The sequence below is a fragment of the Quercus suber genome, unplaced genomic scaffold, assembly GCF_002906115.3.
Source record: "Quercus suber isolate HL8 unplaced genomic scaffold, Cork oak 2.0 scaffold_413, whole genome shotgun sequence".
Classification (NCBI taxonomy): Eukaryota; Viridiplantae; Streptophyta; class Magnoliopsida; order Fagales; family Fagaceae; genus Quercus; species Quercus suber.
The window spans coordinates 65463-90804 of NW_027069864.1; the positions used below are offsets into that span (position 1 = coordinate 65463).

General features: G+C 32.2%; 2 long non-coding RNA genes and 1 other non-coding gene across 3 annotated transcripts; 2 read left to right on the forward strand and 1 right to left on the reverse strand.

The window, feature by feature from the left end:
* Positions 1 to 18260: 18260 nt before the first annotated feature.
* LOC136062434 (uncharacterized) lies at positions 18261 to 20268 on the reverse strand. The gene is made up of 2 exons (XR_010624176.1): positions 19588 to 20268; positions 18261 to 18546 (listed from the first exon to the last, which is right to left on the reverse strand). It is a non-coding gene; the product is annotated as an uncharacterized LOC136062434 (long non-coding RNA).
* Positions 20269 to 22239: 1971 nt separating this feature from the next.
* On the forward strand, positions 22240 to 22313 carry TRNAN-GUU (transfer RNA asparagine (anticodon GUU)). Its single transcript has one exon. It is a non-coding gene; the product is annotated as a tRNA-Asn (tRNA).
* A 374-nt stretch (positions 22314 to 22687) lies between these two features.
* Positions 22688 to 24231, forward strand: LOC136062433 (uncharacterized). The gene is made up of 2 exons (XR_010624172.1): positions 22688 to 23056; positions 23831 to 24231. It is a non-coding gene; the product is annotated as an uncharacterized LOC136062433 (long non-coding RNA).
* Positions 24232 to 25342: the final 1111 nt, after the last annotated feature.

A 25342-nucleotide genomic window follows, 5' to 3' on the forward strand; every position in this document is an offset into this window, starting at 1 on the left:
TCTCTGAGAAACTTATATTGCAATTTACAAGTTAACCTAGCGCTTGAAACTTATAAAAAATGGTATGTATGAGTATGATTGTATTCCCTAGCTTGGGCAAGCTGTCCAAACTTTGAAATTAGAAATGCGGCCATTGGTCTAGAAGAGGTCCATATCATGCCCAACATTAGGTTTCCATTGGAGGGGACACTTACCCAACTATTTCTTTCTTTCAGTTTGTAGGTCAATTTTTAATTAATTCCTTTGTTAATTAATTATTAACCAACCTTTATACGCTTATAATTTCTCTGGACCACCAAAGCAAGTTCAGACAAAACAACGTAAGTTTAACTATTTTGTCTGAGACTTTGAGGTTCCTTAGAAAGGTGTGCTCTAGCTCTCCTAGAATTCAAGTTTTTGATAACAATAGTGATATTTAACCCCACCAAAAAAAAAAAAAAATTGCTCTAGCTCTCCTAGAATTCAAGTTTTTGATAACAATAGTGATATTTAACCCCACCAAAAAAAAAAAAAAAATCTTTTGGGAAAATTCAAAAATTGACAACTTTTTTTTTTTTTTTTTGATAAGCAAAAATTGACAACTTACTGCATAACTTAGATAAGTTTTAAATTTCTAAAGGCTTTATGTATCGTCAATTATAACATTTGATATCCAAACAGAATCAAGTTCTGTGTGGCAATTAGAGACTCCATTAGTCCATTTATACATATCATGAATTCATAGAAAACATTTATTTATTTATTTTCTGGTCTTAATTAAATTCTCAAGAAGCAAGCCATTTGAGTGGCATTATCACATAGACAATTTGAGATATACGATTTTATAGGATTGTGAAAGGGACAGAGCAGTCGCTTTTGTGGTTCATAATTCGTGGAAAAGAAAGGAGGTGTGGATCCGGACCATGGCAAGTTGATAACTAGCTTGGACATTGTTGTGGTTTTTTTAAAATTTTTATGATGGATAGTGATGGAAGCAGCTTAAGTGCACCACCATGCATATATCATATATGCACTACTTGAATTCGGACCTACATGTCTTAACTCAGAGTGTATGGTCACAATTATTCAATTTTTTCCACGATGACAAATACGAATTTCTTCTACTCTTCTTTTTAATAAATTAAAAAAAAAATCTATTTGTTTTGTTATGTTATGTTATTTAATTTTTTCCTAGAATGTAGACTGCAAAGTAGTTTTCTGATGGTAAAGAGTTTAGTGTATGTGTTTGAGATAGTTTATTTTTATTGGTTTCTTTTGTTTGAAGTGTTTATTATGTAAAAGTAAAGTTATATTTCATTTCATTTTTTAAGCTTAGGCAAATGAACATAAGCAAACATTTTGAAGTGGTGTCATGGTTCATAGGACTGTACGATACAGTTAGTCTCTTTCTTCTCCCATGAAACCCTTTACTCCTCCGAATACAATATTTGACCTGAGCTGTCTGGTATATAACACCAAAGAACTTTGTTAACTAGAGCTAGTTCGTACCTCCGAGTTGCATTTCAATGGAGTTTATATTTATTTTCTTTATCCTTTGTCTCTTTTTTTTTTTTCCTTCAAATCAGAGTGGATATAAGAAAAGTGAATGAGATTTTTTTTGAGATTATAAACGGCAGAAATTTGTTTGCTAAAATCAAAATATAGGAATAGAAAAAACAACTACAATATATGTTGGGAGAGAACAAAACTCTCAAAAAAAAAAATTACATATAATAGAATCAAAATCTCATCAAACTCTCATGATAAAGCATCAATACAAATTGAGAAACAAAAAACCAAAGCTCTCCTAAAGAGGAACCCATTTGGTGCTAGAACTCCAGCCTTTATATCCAAATATTTATTAGATTTGGACCGGTCTAAGGCAAATCTAGACTGAAGACGCATAGATTTGGACCACCACCTATGAGAGAGGCACAACCCTACAAGGCCGGCTCAAGATCCAGGCCAAAATGGGTAACTGATTTTTTTCTTCTAACTATTTAGTTAGTTGTTAAGGTTTTGAAACTATATTTATTATTAGCACCTCGAGCCTAAGGGACTCGATTTTGACATATAAATCGAGTCTCAAAAACTCGATTTCAATAGTCTAATGTGGCATTTTTTTCCACGTGGCGCCCGACTGGAAATCGAGTCTCTGAAACTCGATTTCCAAACCAAAAAAATTTAAAAAAAATTGATTTACAGCCCATTTATATAATCTCCCAAACGCAGAAACAGTAGAAAGAAAGAAACAAAATAGAGAGAGAGAGAGAGAGAGAGAGAGAGAGAGAGAGAGAGAGAGAGGATGCGACCCAGGCTGCGCAGGCCAGGCCGCGCCGCTCCCCGCGACCCAGGCCGCGCCGCTCTCTAGATCTGTGTCTCTTTGATCTGATTGTGTCTGATCTGATTGTGTTGAGATTTGTTGAGATTGTTGTGTCTTTGATCTGATTGGGGTTTGGATTGAAGATGGGTGTTTTTTTTTTTTTGATAGATTGAAGATGAGTGTTTGAGTTTGAGAGCTCAAGTCTAATGAGTATGATGGGTATTCGGGGTTTGGGTTTGCTCCCTCTGTATTCTTTCTCTCTTCTGAGACTCAAAATTTTTTTAAATTTTTTTGGTTTGGAAATCGAGTTTCAGAGACTCGATTTCCAGTCGGGCGCCACGTGGAAAAAAATGCCACATTAGACTATTGAAATCGAGTTTTTGAGACTCGATTTATATGCCGAAATCGAGTCCCTTAGGCTCGAGGTGCTACTAATAAATATAGTTTCAAAACCTTAACAACTAACTAAATAGTTAGAAGAAAAAAATCAGTTACCCATTTTGGCCCAAGATCCACGAAGAGAACTACGAAAACTACCGCAAAGGACAGAAAAAGGCCCACAGAAAGGGAAAAAAAAAACTCACCAACAGGGAAGAGAGAGGCTCACGCTTGTCCAATCCATCTGCTTTTATTATTATTATTTTTCTGAGATAGCTTTTATTATTTTTAGAGTAGTGAGAAGATCACTATTATCTATGGGAAATGTTAACTCATGCCTAAAGGGCATTAGTTTATGGGCTATTTTTAAAAATATTTTATTAAAAAAATGATAAAATAATAAATGTTGTTGATAGTTTTTTATATTTTTTAAGAAAGTAATACCAAAATTTTTCTCTTATGATTTATTAGCAATTGCTCTAAAGGCATCCGTTAACATGACTCATTATCTAATAGCAAAAATTCATAACTATTCTCAGTTGATTATGAGACATGTAAATTCTTAATAAAATATTTGGAAGATTATAAAACAAGGTAAGGAAACAAAATGGGTATATTATAATTGACATAATATGGTGCATATTCTCCAAAAAAAAAAAAAAATGAAGAAGAAGAAGAAGAATAGAATATGGTGCATTTTGTTAGCATATTTGGAAATTTATAAAATAAAGAATAGAAAGAAAAAAAAAATGCATAGTTTTAATTTATATCATTCACTTTTTATTTGTCTTTTTTAAAATAGGAATAAAATCAGTACTTTACCTTAATCCCATTAATATAATGTTTGATTTGTAACGTTACAGGTTGTGATTGGTGGGGCAAAAAAGTAATTTCAGTGATAGAATCAAATTATAACCAATAATAACTAATCTCACATATAATTTGTTGTAAAAATATTGTGGACATACTACTTCTCTAAAATTTTATAGAAATTATTTAATTATCCCAAAATATCTTTAGGTTTATATATAATGTCATACATGTTACCCATAACCTTTATATAGCTTTCTACAAATAATAATAATGATGATGATGATGATGATGATGATGATGATTCATAAATTAAATCAAATCACCTAAAATAATATTCTCACATAGTATTGAATAATAATATGTGGATAATGTCATCACCTCATTCACTTCAGTTTCTTCACTCCACCACTTAACGGTAGGAGCTATTTTGACACAACTTTAAAATATTAGTGATAAAACTGATACATTTGAAATTTTAGGAACCAAAATGTTAATTAAAACAAATTTTATATTAACAAATGTGGAATGTTTATGTTTATGTTTGTCAAATTTTTATTTAAATATTGTAAAAAAAAATGGTTCATAATTTTTAAATTCCTAATCCTAGAAAAATTTAAATGGTATATGAAACATAAACGTGATTCGTTAAAATTAATTACACATATAACATATTATGGAAAAAAGATTACAGCAAATTAAACATTTAACTATTAGAAAATAAAATATCACACACACACTTATATATATAAGCTAATTTTATCAAAATGTAATTACAACTATATATAAGCTTATCACCATGCTCATCACTTCTACTTGAAGAAAGTTTGACTAAACTAGAAGATTCATTTCAAAGAAAACTTTATATCTAGCCTTTACTTTAAACCCAAGGAACACTTTATGTTAAATACCCTATAATCAATATAAACTTTTTCCATATTGTGAAAAGAATTGCCCTATAAGGATGAAAAACGAACTTTTCAATAGATTGTGGACTAAGGATGAGCTTGATAAAGTTCAGAAACAAAAAATCAAACTTTTGTTAAAATTTGGGTACCGCTTATTGCTGAAAATTGAAAACACTGTAGCAAAATAATTTTTAAATGTGTGAATAGTGCCGTGGAACCCAATTTTGAAGTTATTTTTTTTTAAAAAAAGTAGTTTGTAAGTCCCATGAACTGTGCACAAGACTCACTAAAAACAAAAACGCTGAGCCTGGGAAACGCAAAATGCGCTTCCCAAACCCAACCTAAAATAGTATTTTACCCTTATTTATTTATTTATTTTATATTGTTTGGTAGATATTTGGCTGTTTGTTTTCCGGTGCTTTGATTTCATGAGATTGATGGTTTTTGAAGTTTTTGTGTTGTAAACTGTCAAAATTTAATGCTTTTTTGTTTCTTGCGTAGTAATTTGAACAAGCTATGAATTTTTTGTGTCAATAACTTAATATTAATGAGTTTAGTGTCGAACTCTGAGGTAATTGATTTTTGTTTTTATAGAGATTTGTGTCAGTAATTACTAATTATGACTTTCTAATTTCTTGGTGCTGTTTTAAGTGTATTTTGTATTATAGATTTTGCACTTGGTTTTGGTTTTTTTAGGGTCTTGTTATGACTTATGAGGTTTCGAAATTCTGGTTTTTTGATGTTATTGAAGGCAAAGGAGAAGCGGAACAAGAGTTAGAGATTACATTATTCTAAATTTTTCTTAGGTGCTGGAAATTTGTGCTTCCCTCTATTTCAGCACCAGTAGATTAACCGATTTATATTTATTAGTTGTATCTGCTAGGTGTTCGACAAAAGTCCTCGGAGAGCAACTGGTGTAACTTGGCATTTAGTACCTATGGCTGAAATTTGCATTGTTCTTTGAAAGCTCAATTTTGAAATCTTTTCTTTTATCACCATGGTTTTTCTTTTAAGTAATTTCTCTCTCTTACTCCCACCAAAAGCACTAATAGTATTTTTTTTATCGGATAAATGGGTGTAGTTTGTGAATTTAGTTTTGTTAACTTGATGAGTTTTTTCCTTCTAACATTGCAACATCGATTGTATAATTGAGGATATTAGAGATTGGAATAATGATGTGTATTTAAATTTTTTATTAATCGATATTTTCCATTTAGTAACTGCATGTTTCATATTGAGCTTAGAGATTTTTGAAATTGGAATCCTAATGTGTCATAAAAAAAATAATCTATGGAAGTTATGTTTGCAAAACTTTAATATATAGCTTTTAAAACAATTCTAAAACTTGTGCTCATTTAAGTTTCATTCCAAAAATAGTTACAATATGAAAGTTCGAATAGCGTTGAAAACACTATGAACATTTAGACTCCTAAACAACAAATTACCAATTCAAGCTTTATATCATACAATGTATGTGCATAAAATGATAATAAGCTTATAATAGAATTGATAAACAATCTAAACCATAAATAATCACAATCTCAACAGTAATTAAATGGTAAAGATAAAGGGAAGAGAGATGCAAACACAAGGACAATACATGATGTGTTATCGAAGAGGAAATCGAAGCCCTCGGCGTAAAACCTCTCCGCTACCCTCCAAGCGATTAATAATCCACTAGAAAATGTAGTTGGGATACATGAACAGCAATAGATCCTCTAAGCCTAATCTACTCAAGTATCTAAGCCCTCCAAGCTTCTTGCTCCAACGAGGTTAGGTCGAACATTTTTATTTTTAGCTTACCGGATTCTGCTATAAATCATAGCATCAACCAATAATCATTAGTCCCTTCCAAACTGCTTCCCTTAGCACCAAAAGAACCTTCTCACAGTCGTGGGTACGGTGAGAAAAGGATTTGGTCAAGAACCTTTCAAGGATGTATCAATGGAGAGGAAGAGAGTAGAGAAATTTGAAGAGTCTCTTGGGTGAAGATTGTGGATGAGGCAATCTTGTTTTCTCTAGGGTTTCTCTCTCAAAATTCTCTCTAGAAACTCTCTATATTTCATAAGAATGAGGGGTATTTATACTAAGGTGAGAATGGAATGTGAAATGTCAGTTTTCCCAAACAAGGCATTCTAGCAACTTGACCTTGCGACTGGGTTAAGTTGTGAGTTCAAGCCGAGAGCTAACGACCTGGCCAACTTGGGACTTTTGTCATGTAGTGCAACAGCTGACACGACTCTTCAGCTTTTGGCATGCTTGGCACATGTCCAACTTTTGGCGACTTACAAGCCGTGAGCCACCCGCGAGATCTAGTCACGAGTCCCTGTTTCTTTGCACAATCTTGAGCATTTCTTCACACACACTCACTCACTACCCTTACAAATTCCCACCTAAATACAGGGTTACTAAATGCTAAAATACAAGCAAATTTAGCACGGAATAAAGCCAACAAGATGGTTGATTAAATTCAACCTTACAATCTCCCCCTTTGGCTATTTCGTGACAAAAACAAATTCTAAACTTAACACGTGAGTTAGGAACAGTTGGAAAACTCACTCACACCTAACTCTAGAATCTTTGAAGTTCTTGAACCATAAAACCAAAACATCTCCTAAAACACAATAAGTTCATTATAGAACAAGCACAATGCGATCAAGTAAAATGGAATAAAGTAATAAACTATGGCTTGACCAAACAAGCAATCACTGAAAATAGTGACCACAATGCTCATTCTCACTTGAAATGAACATCAGGACATTCAAACTGATAAGCATAAAGCAAATCACTTGAATGACCAACACTTAACCAATGCACAATACTTGAAGTATATGCATTTAGGAATAAAATCCTAGAAGGGCACAAGAGTGAGAGTACTTAAAGAAAATACTTAACATTTAACTTGAAGTACAACACAACAAAGCATACATGCTGCATAAGCATGGTACAAACCAAAAAAAGCCGACAAACATGCATAGAAAAAACCCATAAAAGCTTACAAAAGCAACATGGGTACAAATCTTAAACTAAGAACCTTAAAAACCTACAAAGGTAACAGGTACAAATTATAAAGTACTTCCTTTATCATATCACTCCCTCTATCATGAATCATAGGAACTGTGATGAACTTGGAACATATATTCTTGTAACCTGAAACACTTGCACAAAACACACTAGACCCTCAAGGTAAAGCAAGTAATAAGCAAAAAAATATAATGTAACAAGTAAATTGCGATCAAGTAAACATAATGTGAAACATGTGAGCAACATGATCATACACCAAAATAAAGCTTTCTTATTAGCTCAAAGTCTTCTCCCCCTTGGTATATGCATTTTCCCTGTGGAATATCTCTCCCTCTACAAATGTGCATGAGAAATAGAATTTCTCCTCCTAAGAATGTGCACAAGGGTCATATAGAAATGACAAAAACTCTCCGGTATACTCTCTAGAGTATACTCTCCCCCTTTTTGTCAAGAATAGACAAAGGGTCAAGGAGAAACGAAGGCAAGAGATGAAGGTATGAATAATGAAAATTATGCATGAGGGGTGTGAGATACATGAGAAAATGAAGCTCAAACCTAAGATGAAACAAAAAGTTACAAAGTATAAGGTAAAAATGACATGCTAGGATGAAGAAACAAGATATAGACCAATGCATGGCAAGGGTAGCAAAGGTGTGTGCAAGAGGTGACTATGTGCAATGCATGAAAAATGCACATGTAGGGGTAAGGTGTATTAAATATACAACCAAAGAACCAAACATGTTCCTAATGAGGAAACATGAGAAACCCCAAAGTTTGGTAGTCAACGGAGTCCAAACAAGCGAGAAAAGGCCTAAGAGGCATTTTATCAAACACCTAGCATGCACACTCTAAACAATAATGTGAAACAATGCATGAACATTATGAAATCCACCCTTAATACATGATCTTTTTGCCACCAGGGGCCAACATCCAAAGCAAATCATCAAAAGAAACTAATCTCATACAAAAATTTGACAAAAATTAAGTTTTCCCAACACCTATGTGTGAGAGATCGCGCCCCCAGCTCGTTTTTTGGATGTGTTGGGCCAAATCCACGTGAATGGGTGGAGTCGTGTTATTGCCTATCAAAATAAAGGTTCGACTAATTATATTTTCCCCTTTAGATTAAGGGTTTTACAATGGAGTCGCCACTTATTTAATTATTGGAAAAATAAGAAAACCATAATTGAAAAATTCCTCATTTTATTAATTTGAAATTGAATTTATATTGAACATAGGAAATTACATGGTTTTGGTCCTAAATACAATCTAAGATAAAGTACATGGCTTTGTTTCCTAGTTACAATCTAGAGATTGAAAATTACAAGGATAAGCATTTGATCTACTAACCTTTGATCTAAGTTTGGAGGTTATGTTACAAGGTGGGAAGGTGTTAGGCACCCACCTTGCCCGGTGAAACCGGTCTTCTAGACTATGGTGGCTAACAATCATATTATATCATCCAATATGTCAATCAATTTACATGTTGAATTTAATGTGTGTGCATGTGATAAACCTTAATTCAATTTATTAAGCATTGCATTTAGATTGAAAAATAAATTTTAGTGAATGTGTGTGAATAGTGATAACCTAGACTCAAGGATTTGAAAGAATTATTAAACAAACATGTTTTTCATATTTTTGATGTAGATTTAAGATAAAACTAGTGATATGCATGAACATATGATGAACAACCAAGAACATATAAGAACAATTAAGAACATTCAAATATATTCAAGGAAATTTAAATGATTATTATCATACTTTAATCTTAAATTCTCATCATGGTAACACAAAAAACAAATTAGGGAAATGGATTATACCTTCATGTAGGATCCATATGGTGGAGGAGGAGATTCTTGGTGGAGGTCCTAAGGGTAGAGGAAAAAAGAAGAAGTAGGAGAGGGAGAGTAAGTCTCACTTAATACCTTGAGTCTCATAAAGACCAAGATATGACAAGACTACTCAATTTCACTAGAACTCAAGAGAGGAGAGGAGATGAGATTTTTTGTGTGCCTTGGGAAAAATCTGGTGCATTAAATGGAGAGATTGGTAGGAGTGGAGAGCAAGCCAAAATTCGGTTTTCCCATAGCTATTGTAACAGTCTGTAGAGCCATCTTCAAAAAATCATATCTGACTCAATTCTGATTGGAATTGTCTTATTCTTGTACTTAAATTGAAGCCCCGAATGTCTAGTTTCTGGAAAAATTAACCTCATTCACAGATTCAAAATATTCTGAGAGATATCGATTAAATGGTAAGCAGAGGTCATTTGTTAGACAATTAACATTAATAGGTCCCAAATTAGCTCCCAATTAACATTAAATTGCTCCAATCACTCCAATTTCAGATTTAATTAGTTTCAAATTTACTCTATTTAAAAGATAATTGCACAAATTACTCATTGAATAATTAATGTTTAACCATCTAATTAATTAGGTGTATGCAACCTCACCATAAAATGTAGTCCTAACCAATCAAATTATGACACATTATTGATATTAAATTGATTACACTTATAACCAATTGAAATCAATTGTTCATAATCACATATAGTCGGACTCAATTTGTGATAGTGCATCTCAGCCATTAAAACTTGATTTGATGATAACTTTCAATCTGGTGGTCCGATTAGGGCTTATGACTAGTCGATTTGATCGTTACAACATCAAGATCATTTTAGTGAAATGAGAATAAGTATCTAATGGACAAAATCAAGATGCATATTTCCAAGATGAAAGTACCATTTTACCCTCCATGTGAGGTTAAATGCGGGTTGCAAAATGGGGTGTCAACATTATGATAAAAATCTCAACGAAGAGAACAAAACTCACAAAAACATAACCCAAGGATCCAAATCAATGAAAAGAGTTTACATTTACCTTAGAGATGTTAATGGAATGAAAAATCATTCAAATTGGTTAGGTTTTGATGTAAAAATAGTGAAAGAGGGGTTTAAGAGAGGATGGGACTTGGGAGAGGTTTAAAATAGGTTTCCCACGAAAAGCCCTTTAAAAAGCTATTTTTGGGTGTTTCGTGACTGGGCGAGTAGCCAAGTTTAGTCGCAAAAATTTTCACCAGTCGCGAGTGAGTCGCCAAAGTTTCTGGATGAAACTCACGACTGGAGTTTCGCGACTGGTGAGTCGCGAGATAAGTAGCCAAAAATTTCATGACTAGCGAGTCAGTCGCTAGTGAGTCGCGAAAAACTCTGACACATGTTTTTCAATACAGAGCATGTTTAAACAATGAAAAACAATGTAAGTACAAAACATGAACACAAAAAATGATAAAAATCACTTCCAAATACATATAAAATGACCAAAAATATTTTTGGATGATCCATATATATGAGAGCACACACACATCACATTTAAATAAGTACAATCGAAGAAATGAATAAGGTATTCATTGAACATTAGGCATGTGTGTTGTGTGTGTGTATCAAATGTGGAATAGTTCTTAGTCTAAAGTGAAACTACAATGATCAATTCAATCAAGTCATACACAACTAGTACTAAGACAAATGATCTATCTCAATTATAGAAATGAACATATATAACCTCCCACAAGAAAATGATTACATATCTTTGAAACTTTTCATTTGGTTTCTTTACAATTTATAACATTTGATCATTTTGAATCAATACATCTCATTCGATGGCTGAAATTTTTGATATTTCAATTTGATGAACAAGCTTTTGGCTTTTGGGCATTATACATTTTCATAAAAGTCGCTTTCCCTTTTTTCTAGTCAAATACTAGTATGTGCGATGGCTTTTGCAGCTTATTATCTCTTTTCATTTTGAAATTTACATTTGTTGAGCTCTTTAAGCAATAAAAATAAAAAAGTGAGAAGATATATAGGCACAAGTCTATGCATGTATCAAAACCAACATGACTATTGACTAATTATTCATGACAATCTTGAAGATCGATTTACAAAAATCACACAAAGATGTCAAGAATTTTCCCACAAGGATATAAGTGCATAAAGAATAAGCTAAGTTCGTAAATGCACAAAGCCATTAGTACAAAGGTACAAGACAAAACTCACATGAGATATGTGCTCAAACATATATGATCAAACTTTTTGAATTTTTTACTTTTTATGTGGTTTTGGATTTTTTACTCACACAAAACTAAAACATAAAAATAGGATTAAAACAAAAAACAATGCATATGAATAAATGCAAGATGCATAAAATGCATGAAGATATGACAATTAATGCATGAAGGGTCCTACAAAGATTGAAAGAATTAGATCAAGGACCAAACGAGCAAAAAGCTCAACCATAGGAACCCTTTCTAATCCAAACGGAACGATTGTTTGAAATGAGTGTCTCAAGAGAAGTGAGACGAGGGTTGGAAGAATGAGAACCAGAGATGCACATAATCAAGGAGTTAAGAGCATTAAACACATTTTTTTAACAACATGTTATTTTCACTCAAATCCGGTTTACTTTTTTTAGCACAACTTCCAAGAAGCTCAAGTTTCTTTTTCCTTTTAATTCTTTTAAGAGCATAAAACATAGAGCAATGAGGTCTTAGATGACCAAAAGCACCACAATGGTGACAAACAATGTGTTTAGGTTCACTAGGCTTTTTAGAAATGGATCTAGCAACATAGTTTTGTTCTCTCTTCAACTTATTACATTGAGGCCTTATATAACTAATCACACCACAGTTGTGGCAAGTTGGAACAAATTTAGATCCATCCAAAGTCTTAGGTTGAGACCTAAACGGAAGCTTTGACTTAACAGCCTTTTTCTCCACATTTTGATTTCTTTTATGTGGAGGAATGTACACCGATTTGTCCTTTGAGGTAGAACACACAATAGGCACAAAATCAGGTACCACAACATGATTGCAACAGATATTTTCATCCTTTTTAACAATAGGTTCAGCAATCAAACACTTGGCATGCGTCTTAAGAGATTCATTTTCACATTTTAGCTCATTAACAAGTTTCTTAAACAAAACAAGTTTAGCATCCAAGTTCACATTCAAACTCTTTCAGCTTTTCAACAGAATTTTCAACAAGTTTCTTATATTTTTCAACCAATTTGTTGGAATCATTGAACTTAGCAATCAAATCATCATTTTCACAAAAAAACTTGTTCAAATCCTTATTAAACTTCTTAGCTTTTTTCTTCAAGAGTTTGATGTTAGGAATATCAACAACATCGAAAGATTCACGTAACATAGCATCACAATTATGAGGATTATCACTCATGAAGGCATTTTCACAAACACGTGACATGCTACATTTATCATCAACCAAATCATATAAAGAGGCATACAGAGCACAATCCATGGCAAATAAACACAAGGGGTCAAGGATCACACCTAGATATTTAAACCACAATAAGTGTACCCGCTCTAATACCAATTGAAAGTTCGAATAGTATTGAAAACATTATGAACGTTTAGACCCCTAAACAACAAATTACTAATTCAAGTTTTATATCATACAATGTATGTGCGGAAAATGATAACAAGCTTATAACAGAATTGATAAACAATTTAAACCATAAATAATCACAATCTCAGCAATAATTAAATAGTAAAGATAAAGGGAAGAGAGATGCAAACACAAGGACAATACACGATGTGTTATCAAAGAGGAAACTGAAGCCCTCATCGTAAAACTTCTCCGCCGCCCTCTAAGCAGCCAATAATCCACTAGAAAATATAGTTGGGATACATGAACAGCAATAGACCCTCCAAGCCTAATCTACTCAAGTACCTAAGCCCTCCAAGCTTCTTGCTTCAACGAGGTTGCGCCGAACCTTTTTCTTTTCTAACTTACCGAATTCCGCTATAAACCATAGCATAAACCAATAATCATTGGTCCCTTCCAAACTGCTTCCCTTAGCACCAAAAGAACCTTCTCACAGTCATGGATATGGTGAGAAAATGATTTGGTCAAGAACCTCTCAAGGATGTATCAATGGAGAGTCAATGGAGAGGAAAAGAGTAGAGAAATTTGAAGAGTCTTTTGGGTGAAGATTGTGGATGAGGCAATTTTGTTTTCTCTAGGGTTTCTCTCTTAAAATTCTCTCTGGAAGCTCTCTACATTTTATGGGAATGAGGGGTATTTATACTAGGATGAGAATGGAATGTGAAACGTCAGTTTTTCCCAAACAAGGCATTCTAGCGACTTGACCTCGCGACTGGGTTGAGTCGCGAGTTTAAACCGCAAGCTAACGGCCTGGCCAGCCTGGGACTTTTGTACTGTAGTGCAACAGATGGCGCGACTCTTCAGCTTTTGGCATGCTTGGCACGTGTGCAACTTTTGGTGACTTACAAGCCGCGAGCCACCCGCGAGATCCAGTCGCGAGTCCCTATTTCTTTGCACAATCTTAAGCATTTCTTCACACTCACTCACTCACTACCCTTACAAGATTCCCACCTAAATACAGAATTACTAAATGCTAAAATACAAGCAAATTTGGTACGGAATAAAGCCAACAAGATGGTTGATTAAATTCAACCTTACACAATATTTGTTGGATATACTCAATTTTCTATTCTAATTTATTATCTATGTTCAGTTTTATTTTGCATTTCATGTCACATACTCAGTAGCGATGCACGGATTAAAGACTAGTGTTTATATATATTGAAAACTCTACAGCCCAACCCAACTCAACCTAACCCATGATAGTTCTAAAAACCATCATTTACAATTGGAAGTTAAGTCCTTGAGTTAAGACCATTTTGTTTGGCCTAGTAAAAAATTGGGTTATCATTTAATTATTTAAGTAATTATTCAATAAATGATTATAATTTACACATTTGGACATAATATTTCAATTTCAACATAATAAGCTTCAAAATACTAAAATAAATCAAACCAACAAATTTAAACTAAGTATCAAAATAAAAATAATATATATATTTTAAATTAATGGGTTAGATTACTCATATTGAAAATTTTGCAAACCCAATACGACATACCCCCAAATTTCTAACAAAAATTAAAACCCCCCAACTCATCAGCTCACAAAAAACTAACCATGGCCAAGGCATCAGTTTGGATCAAGTTGATGGTTTTTTTTTTTTTTTTTGCTAAAAAGTTGATGGGTTGAATGCATACAATTGATACAACTACTTATAGTACTTTCCACTAATTTGGTCTTTCAATTATGGAAAAAAGTTAAATCAATTATGGAAAAAAGTTAAATTTGGCCCATCAACTTTTGATTGTGATAATTTTATCACTCAATTTAAAAGTCAATTTAATTTTATTCGTGATAGATCAAATGCATGCAAGTGTGTTACATGCACACTTTATAACTTTTTTTTTTATCAACTTTTGCTAAGACTGTAATAGAGAGGAAATCTAAAATAGACTTGGTTTTGAAAGTTAAGTAGTAACATTGACATAATTAATCGATGAGAGACTAAATTGAACTTTATATAATAACTAGTCGCTAACCCGTGTGATGCACGGGAATGCTACCAATTTTTTAAATCAAAAATAAATAAAAATTAAGATGAAGCTCCAAATGATGTGATATTAGAATTGTAACAGCCATCAAATAAGAACAAAATACACATTTTCTAGATTTAAAAAATGACACAAATAACTCGGTCTTTTGCTCCCACATGACACATATACCACAGAATCATTTGGTTGCTTGTTTAGCCAATCAAACAGCAAGCCATTCTTGGACGAGTTACCTGATTGTGTTACTATTGGACCAACTGGGTACATTGGTCTTTTTAATACATAACCAAATAGTTTATCATTTCTCAAAGTTGCAACTGTTTTATGCTGAAGCTCCTCCCAACAGTTTTTTGCTATGGCTTTTTTTTATTTTTCAATTTCATTTATTTCATGTCTTCCACTAAATATTCAATGTATTCATTATACTAAAAAAACGTTGAACTAAAGTTGTATCCTCAAATAACTAAATATAATTTAATTCCTTTCTGTTTCAATTTAAAACCAAATTGTATTTTCCACCAACCTGTTATATTACATAAAAATATTAGACATAGTATTGTAAAGACTGTAAATATATTAAAAATGTGAATCATGTAAAAAAAGTAACAAATAGATTTCAAAAGTAATGACACCACATAATAACAAAACATACACAACTTATTTCAAAAAATTTGACTATTGCATGTGTCCTTTTAGGAATTACTGCATTCTAATTTGCAAGTTCAAGTTAAACTTCTTTTTGACAGGACCTTCATATCAAACAACCTTCATATCAAACAAACACTTTCCCATATTTTGTGCCACTTAGACTTTTTTACTTTAGGCTTTAAAGGACTCCAAAACCTTCCTTAATGTACACCCCTTTATTCTCACATGGGAAACATGTCTATCACCAGCATCAAATAGTGAAACTAAGATGTTCCAAGACACCAATATTATAGTGTGATCATCCCACACCTTTCAAAGTAATAATAACCCAAAAAGCATAAAGTGTGTGAGATCTCTGAAAAGAAGTTAAAACAAACAAAAAGGGATAGTGTAGTCCTCTCCAAGAAAAAGAACTCCCAAACACACGTTTCAATTTTCAAATGATGTTCCTTGAGTGCCAATAAATCTAGATCAGAAGGGAAAATAGAAGAAAATGATGGTAAAATTGAGAAGGATTCAGGACTATCAAATGCTGAGAAGAATAACAATGCCAGGGCCAAGCCTAAGAAAGTTCCCGTGTCCTATAAAGTCAATGAGCATTACATGAATCTTGAGGTGCATATAAATACAATCAATCTTGAGAACAAAGAATTTGATGCTAACATTCCCTTGCATCGGGGTACCAATTTAACCAACGTAGCTGACATTGAATTAGCTCCTGAAGATGTTGGACATGCATAGAAATTTTTAGAATTTTTTATGCTTCTTTTGGAAAGTTAAGTTGAAGTGTTTAACTTCGATTAAATGTAGTGGTATACCAAAATCCAAAGCTAGCAGCTTATTGTTTAATGGCTAAATTAATGTTCATTTGCCAAAAAAATTAAGATTATCTAAATAGGTAGCCTATTGTTATAAATCATGCTCTTAATTGCATATGGTCTCCCAATCAATTTAAACACTCTTATACTTCTACAATCTCCAAAAACTTGGGTCACATGGCCTACAAAAAATCTACCTCATCCAATTTTCTCACCCCTAATATCTTATTCTTTATTAGAGAAAAGTGTTTTAGTAAGAGGTAATTACCATAAAGCATTCAAACTAAAAAGAATTTGCAACCTCAATCCATGCTTAAAAATCCAAACTAAAAGAAACCTAAGAAATCTAAACTATTCTAAGTCTGAACTTAAAACAGTCAAAACATAAACCATGAAGCTGTATTTTTTCTGCAAAAAAACATTCATAGCTTTTTAGTTGGGTGTAAAGTACCTAAAATGAAATAAATTAAGATCCTTCATTTATAAATTGCTTTTTGAGCTACTGTGCACTACATTAAATGGATCAAGATCCTCCATTTGCAAAACTGATATAACTGATTTAGTGATATATGCCAAATGTGTTTCCGCTCATGTTCACTTACTTTTCTAACCAATGAATGTTCATAATTGGGAGAAACCCAACATCAGAATCAGTACAGAGAAATTACAATCAACATTAACATTCAAACTCTCTCATGTTCCTTCAATCAAACTATAAAAAACAGAATATTGATTTAAAACAGCAACCATATACTTGCTGTGTGTTTAGAAGAGAGCATACCCAAACAACCTTCAAGGATGCTTTGTTGTTTCTTGAAATAATCAGCTACCCAATTTCCTTTTCCTACAATTAAATGCATAAGATGAATGAACGCATATCAAAAATCATCAAAATTTGATTTTTTTACCGGGTAAATAACTACCCAGATAAATAACTACTTGAGTTTTGTTTATTGCATATTTGCATAGTTTATATTGGATATATATGTTCAGAAAGACAACATTTAAATCTACTTCTTTTGGGTGAACAAAATNAATGATGGTAAAATTGAGAAGGATTCAAGACTATCAAATGCTGAGAAGAATAACAATGCCAGGGCCAAGCCTAAGAAAGTTCCCGTGTCCTATAAAGTCAATGAGCATTACATGAATCTTGAGGTGCATATAAATACAATCAATCTTGAGAACAAAGAATTTGATGCTAACATTCCCTTGCATCGGGGTACCAATTTAACCAACGTAGCTGACATTGAATTAGCTCCTGAAGATGTTGGACATGCATAGAAATTTTTAGAATTTTTTATGCTTCTTTTGGAAAGTTAAGTTGAAGTGTTTAACTTCGATTAAATGTAGTGGTATACCAAAATCCAAAGCTAGCAGCTTATTGTTTAATGGCTAAATTAATGTTCATTTGCCAAAAAAATTAAGATTATCTAAATAGGTAGCCTATTGTTATAAATCATGCTCTTAATTGCATATGGTCTCCCAATCAATTTAAACACTCTTATACTTCTACAATCTCCAAAAACTTGGGTCACATGGCCTACAAAAAATCTACCTCATCCAATTTTCTCACCCCTAATATCTTATTCTTTATTAGAGAAAAGTGTTTTAGTAAGAGGTAATTACCATAAAGCATTCAAACTAAAAAGAATTTGCAACCTCAATCCATGCTTAAAAATCCAAACTAAAAGAAACCTAAGAAATCTAAACTATTCTAAGTCTGAACTTAAAACAGTCAAAACATAAACCATGAAGCTGTATTTTTTCTGCAAAAAAACATTCATAGCTTTTTAGTTGGGTGTAAAGTACCTAAAATGAAATAAATTAAGATCCTTCATTTATAAATTGCTTTTTGAGCTACTGTGCACTACATTAAATGGATCAAGATCCTCCATTTGCAAAACTGATATAACTGATTTAGTGATATATGCCAAATGTGTTTCCGCTCATGTTCACTTACTTTTCTAACCAATGAATGTTCATAATTGGGAGAAACCCAACATCAGAATCAGTACAGAGAAATTACAATCAACATTAACATTCAAACTCTCTCATGTTCCTTCAATCAAACTATAAAAAACAGAATATTGATTTAAAACAGCAACCATATACTTGCTGTGTGTTTAGAAGAGAGCATACCCAAACAACCTTCAAGGATGCTTTGTTGTTTCTTGAAATAATCAGCTACCCAATTTCCTTTTCCTACAATTAAATGCATAAGATGAATGAACGCATATCAAAAATCATCAAAATTTGATTTTTTTACCGGGTAAATAACTACCCAGATAAATAACTACTTGAGTTTTGTTTATTGCATATTTGCATAGTTTATATTGGATATATATGTTCAGAAAGACAACATTTAAATCTACTTCTTTTGGGTGAAAAATCCATAATCAAACTAAACCTAAATCTAATGCAAAAATATGAATTTTAAAATACTCACAAGTTACAATTACGTTATTAACTGAACCATGAATTGATAAATGATAATTTTCTTAGCTATAGTAAAATAGTATTTCTTGAAAAAAAAATCATTGGCACCACTCAAATCACCCAATAAAATCTTAATCAAACCCATACTATCAAAATGAAGAATACCCATAGATTTAAGCAAATTTATTTTTTCTAAGATGTATATGAATGTTTTGCAAACATAGCTTTTCAAAGAAGATTTAAACAATTTTTTTTCTTCTCCTTGTTTGGTTGCACATAGGATTGCAATCTATAAACCCTTGCAATGCACGAAAAAGTTTTTTATTAAATAAAAAAAAATACAACATAATAAACTGACTCTTTCAATGATGATAACTATAAGGTACAATTGTAATAAGGATAGATATAAATTATTTTATAAACCTACTCCATATCTGTATATCATCTGAAACTGATTTTTAGAGAACACAGAAAAAAAAAAAAAAAAAAAAAAAAAAAAAAAAAAAAAAAAGAGAGAGAACATATAATTCAATATGACGTGTTCTCTATAACTTGAGTCTACTGACTACAGAGCAAAGCATAGAGACTGAACTGAAAGAGTTGGAAGAAATTGAAACCAAAAAATTAACTACATTGAATTTCAAAAAAAAATTATTTATACATGATATAGTTAGAATTCAAATTGAGTTTCATGAGTTCTTTAAATGTAAGGAGAACACTACAATATTAGAAATTAGATGTACATAGACAAATAGATGTACTAAAAAAATTTCAGAAATTTAGTAAAGAGGCAAACGTATATCATACCTTTAATTCGAATGGATGAAAAGACTAAAGAGAAAGGCAACAAAAAAGCAAAAATTAATCAAGAATATTAAATCTAAATAAAAGTGAATTGAAGAACAAAAATTAAGAATGAAAACTATAAATTGCATCACCGACTGGGCTGGTTGGGTCGATTTCAATGGGCTGGATGAGATCAATGGCAAATGGGACGACGTTTGCATGTGGGTGGTTTGTGGCTTGCGGTAGTGGTCTTTGTCGTGGATCTGAGGAAGGACATATATGTTGGTTTGTGGGAATGGTGGGTTTTGATTGAGGAATCTGTGGGTATGGTGGGTATGGTGTCTTCGTCGTGGTCTGAGGAAGGAGATCTGCCATGGGTTTGAACATTGGGGGAGCTAGTAGAGGAGGAGTTTGGGTTGAGGGAGCTGGTTGAAGGAGGTCTTGTGTGAATTTTGGAGAAAGAGAAGACAGTGTATATATTGGGTGTGTTTGGATTGAACTTATTGTTGCTGAAACTGAAAACTGAAAACTGAAAACTGAAAATACTGTAGCAAAATAATTTTTAAATGTGTAAATAGTACCGTGGGACCCATTTTTAATATTTTTTTAGTGCGTGAACAGTGCCAAAACAGTGCATGAACAGTGTTTTTGTCTCCTGAACAGTAAAATCATGTGATTTTACTGTTCACTTTTCCGGAAAAAAAAAAAAAAAAAGGGCAAAACGTGAAACGTGGACTCAGCAAAACGCTGAGTCCAAACGGCCTCATTGGGTTAGGATTTTAGAAAAGCTGCGTTTATTTTTTTTATTTTATTTTTTTAAGTTTAAAAAAGTTTTATTGGGGTTTATGTTTTTTTTTTTTTAATAATGTGTTGACGTGAAAAATTGTGAGAGTTTCAAAAGTTTCGGTTTTATATATATATATATATATATAGATTAGAGGATCAAATTATTAATTAAACCTTTCATAAAATAAGATTTACTCGAAGGCTTGATTCAAGCTTTAGATGAGTTACAACTTTATTGGATTTTACACCATGGACCATGGTTGATTCAACCGTTAATGTAAAGTCCCATTTTTCTTTTTTCTTTTCTTAAAAGTAGTCCATTAGCGAGGTTTATGCAATTGGACTAAGCTGGGCGACCGTGGGCCAAACCTGTTCAGCCCGTTGGGTTTGGCTTCCTTACATATCATTTCCCAAACCCCACCAATCTCACACCATTGATATTATAGTATTTTGGCTAAAGACGGTAATTGATTTTTTGGTATTAGGGAGAATTAAATCTCAAATATTTTATTTGACAACAAGAGACTTTATTAATTAAACTAATTGAAATCTACAATAAATGAAAAAAAAAAAAACAAATTCACACCTTCAATTATATACATAAATGCTCCACATACCCCATATAAATTACAGTTACATTTTTTTACTATTAAATTATCTTATTTATTTTTAACAAATTTCATTTTAACAAAACCAAACCCTGAGTGATTGTATGCTGTATTCTAAGATGCAGTTATTTGTTTGTATACCATAATCACATTCCGACAAGAACTTGTTTCAACATGCTTAAATCACGTCAAAATTTTCTAGTCAAGAAAACTTGGAAACTTGTAACCAGACATTACTTCTTTTGTCAATGAAATTATACACCCATGACCCATGTGGTTGAAAATTTTCCCATGCCTTTGCCATTAGGGCTTAAGACACTACAAGAAATGTCGTACCTCAGGCCTCCCATGTTCAATGCAAAGTTAGACACCCCACATCAACTCACCTAACATTAATTCAAAAGGACAACCCCTTTCCTCTTGTGGTGGGGATCTCTCTGGTTGTTGAACCAAATATTGTAGTAGGGTCTATAAAATCAACCTGCCCAATTGGTGATTTAATTTTGACATGTGGCACGAAGTGTTTTTGCACCTATTTCTGAAACATCTTTGAGACATGAAAGTGATTGCAAATTAACACTTCAAAATTTGCCACCCCATGTCATTGACTCGTTTGTGTTCCATGAACATGTTACACAAAATTATAGTATAACTTTTGTCTGAGGTACACAAGTAGGAGAAGCAACACATTATGATAAGCAAATTTGGGGGATGTTCGTACTAATTGCCGTGGGTATATGTCTATCTATCCAATCAACATTTCTTGATGTCTAGGACCCCTACAGGTAATTACTCAATATAGATAATATGCTAATTATCTAGACCACAAGAACAAATTATTTCAAGATTATTCCTTCATAGTTAACAACACCACAAAATTATACGATTTATATTTACACATTCAATAGATAATTGTGCTATATATCGAGATTCGAGACCACTCTTGTACAATTCAAATATTTAGCAAGCCTCGTTCTGTTAAATGAACAATTTTGCTAAGTGCTATAATCTCTAAACGTTTAAACATTCAACTCATTTTGGTCAATTGAATTATTTTGTTTTTCCATATAAAATTTTGGTTAATACTTTTTCTTTTTCTTTTTTTGCTTGAAAGCTGGAAATAGAGGGGAAACTACTCCACCCCTTCACAAAACTTTACACGCAATTTTGTAACTTCTATTGTTCTTTGCTAAAAGTTATTACATAAACTAGGCCTTGTGCAACCTATACTCGTTCTGAAACATTATTATTTTATTATAATCAATTGCAAAACACAAAAGCTGGAATAGCTCAGTTGGCTAGAGCGTGTGGCTGTTAACCACAAGGTCGGAGGTTCAAGCCCTCCTTCTAGCGCCTTGTTTCATTTTTTTTTTTTTTTTTAAATTTTAAAGTTTTGAGAAGATACAGCCCAGCAGAAGAAACACATTGGGCTTCAGACTTACATCACTCTTTTTTTTTTCTTTTTCTTTTTTGAGAAAGCTTATATCACTTTTTATATATAAATTTAAAGAGTTGTTCGTTTTTTAAATTATTAGATTTAAGTAGATCTAATAATTAAAAAAAGATTATAATTATTACAAATATTTTAATTAAAATTAAATTATGTAGATCTAATAATTAAAAAAAGATTATAATTATTACAAATATTTTAATTAAAATTAAATTAATTACCCTAATTTAACTTTTGACTATCAATAAAAATAAAAATAAAAAAAGTTTGACTTTTGACTATCACTCTCATTTACGTTTCTCTCCCTCTTTCTCCTCCACCACCTCCACAAGTTGCCGGGAAAAAAAAAAACCACCAAAATGGCGTACAAAGATGTTGTTGATGGTGTATAGCCATATCCTCAGCCCATCTTAGAGCTGCCTACCACATCTGCATGCCCACCTTTATCTCTGCTCTGACTCTCCTCTTTTTCTAGTTGACGAAGCGAACCTTCAACCTTTTCATGAGTTTTGTGAATCTTTGTTTTCTTCCTCCTCCAAGATATTTCAGATTTTACTTTTTGTTACCCAAATACAAGTTTTTTTATTATCTCTATTTCTCTTCTCTATTCTCAGTTTTTTTTTTTACCTGAATCGTGAATTTGATGGTAATTCTTCACTGAATCTGTGTAAAATTACAAATGGAAGATCAAAGTGATAGACTTAGTCACTGAAACAAATTGATTTCTTGAAATTTCCAGATTTTTTTGGCCCCTGAAATTTTCTGCCATACGTGTTCTTGATGATGGAATGATGTATCTTGAATGATTTTTGTATGGAGTATTTAGGAATTTATGTCCTATTGATTCTTCAACTTGTGTTCATTTCTTATGCACTCCATCTGTTTGATAAAATGCAGCAATGATTACTAGCTTTGCACATTTGTTTTATTTGAATTTGGACTGTTGAGTTTTCAAACATTATTTTGTGAAAATACTTATTTGCTTGGCAATTTTCATGGATTGGTGTTGTGATGTCATTTGTGGTGGTATTGTTTAGCTGTGTGGAGATTCTAGGCAAGGGGATTTAGAAGGGGAAAAAGGAAATATAATATATCAAGCTTTGGCATGAATGAGGTTTATGTGAGAGCATAACTTTTTTTATAAAAAAAATTATTATTTACATGTGTTTGATAATTTTGCATAAATGGTGTTTGAAAAATGCAACTTGAAACAGTTTTAGGATGTTTGCATAGTATAAATTAAAATGTTAAACCTTGATTTTCTGCCATTAATTATTTTTCATGGAAGAATTGCTCATTTTCATCTCTACAATTTAAAGATTTTTTTTCTTTTAGATGCAACTAAAGTTTGCAAGCTTACTTGGAATTTTCAGATTTTGGTTCATTCTTTGTAATAATAAATTTTTTTTTGGTAGTGCAGGCATGCGGTGCTTCTATTCTGTTGGGTTTGCTGAAGAAGAAAGAAACAATGATGCTCTTATATATGTTATCTATCAGATTTGTTACATGTTTATCATGGCAAACATGCAAGACCAAATTATGCAACATTTTTGGAGAGACGTATTGATAGGGATCAAGTTAAACACATCCACTTTGATAAGGAGATGAAGATGAAGTTTAAGTCCCATGTATTTCAATATTAGTTTAGATCGGGTTTAATAAACTTTAGCTATCTTACAGTGTTGGGTAGATTCTCATAGAATGCTTATCAATTGCTTGTAATGTTGATTTATATTCAGCCACGTGGAATAAATAATGTTTGATTAGTTTATTAACTTTTGTGAACCATTTAAAACACAAGATTTGAGCTCCTTTTGTATAGACTCTTGTTATCATTTTGGTGTTACATAGTTGTTCTATTGTTGCATGTTATGAACCATTTCTGAGAGTTATGGAAGTCAGTTTAGTGTGATGTCTATCATGTAGGTGGAGTCGTTTTCTAATTCAGTTAGGTCAATTTAACTAGTTGTGTTTATTGAGTCTCTTGTTTTCAAGTCCTAGTGTGTCAGTTCTTAGCTATTTTCTTTCCTTCATTTTAGTGGTTGTGATTCCTTGTTTTTCAAATTTAAATGTTGTAATTGCTGGTATAAAACCTTTTGTGTTGCAATCCTAATTTCTTTTGTGTTAAAACCAGCTCCTTTTAGTGTTAAAACTAGCTAGTAATTCAAGTAAGTTGCATGATTGCTTGTTAATTTTACAATTGTTGCAAACTTTCATATCATATTTCTCATAAACCATGTACAAAGAAATCTCCCAACTTTTATTACTTCTTCAAAAAGTATAAAGAAAACCAAATCCCTTAACAAAACAGTGACTAAGTGATCACTTGGCCAAGACCAAATATTTATTGGGGCAAATAGTTAACAGAGACAAAGAGAGCAACAATTGAGAGAAAAAACACATCATTCTCATAGAAAATGATTGCTTACTATAATTCAGTTAGATTTCTCTAGAATAATATTACAATCAAAGATTTACATGTATAATCATTTACTTCTCAAGGTCACAAATGATCTTTGACAAGTGAACAAATCAGCCCTTGGAAACCAACAACCTTGGACAACTATGCAGCGCAGAAAGTAACTCTCATCATTTGGCATTCAACAACCTCCATTCCCTTCTACCAATGTTATAAGATTGCACATCAACAAATTGCAAAAGTGGCTTAAACTTGGCCACTTCGTCCCTGTACACCAGAATAAGAAACCATATCAAGCTCTCTTTTTGTTAACAATTGAAAAGCACATTTTTGTTTGTTTTTTGCAACTTGAAGCACATTACTACAACTTGGACCCAAAAGATTTACAATCACATATTTTGTACTTCCAAAGGCAAAAATAAATGCAAGAATTTTACAAAAACGGATACGAAGCAATTAGACAATAAATATAAAAATTTTGAAACTAAATTATTCACTCACTGCAAATATACT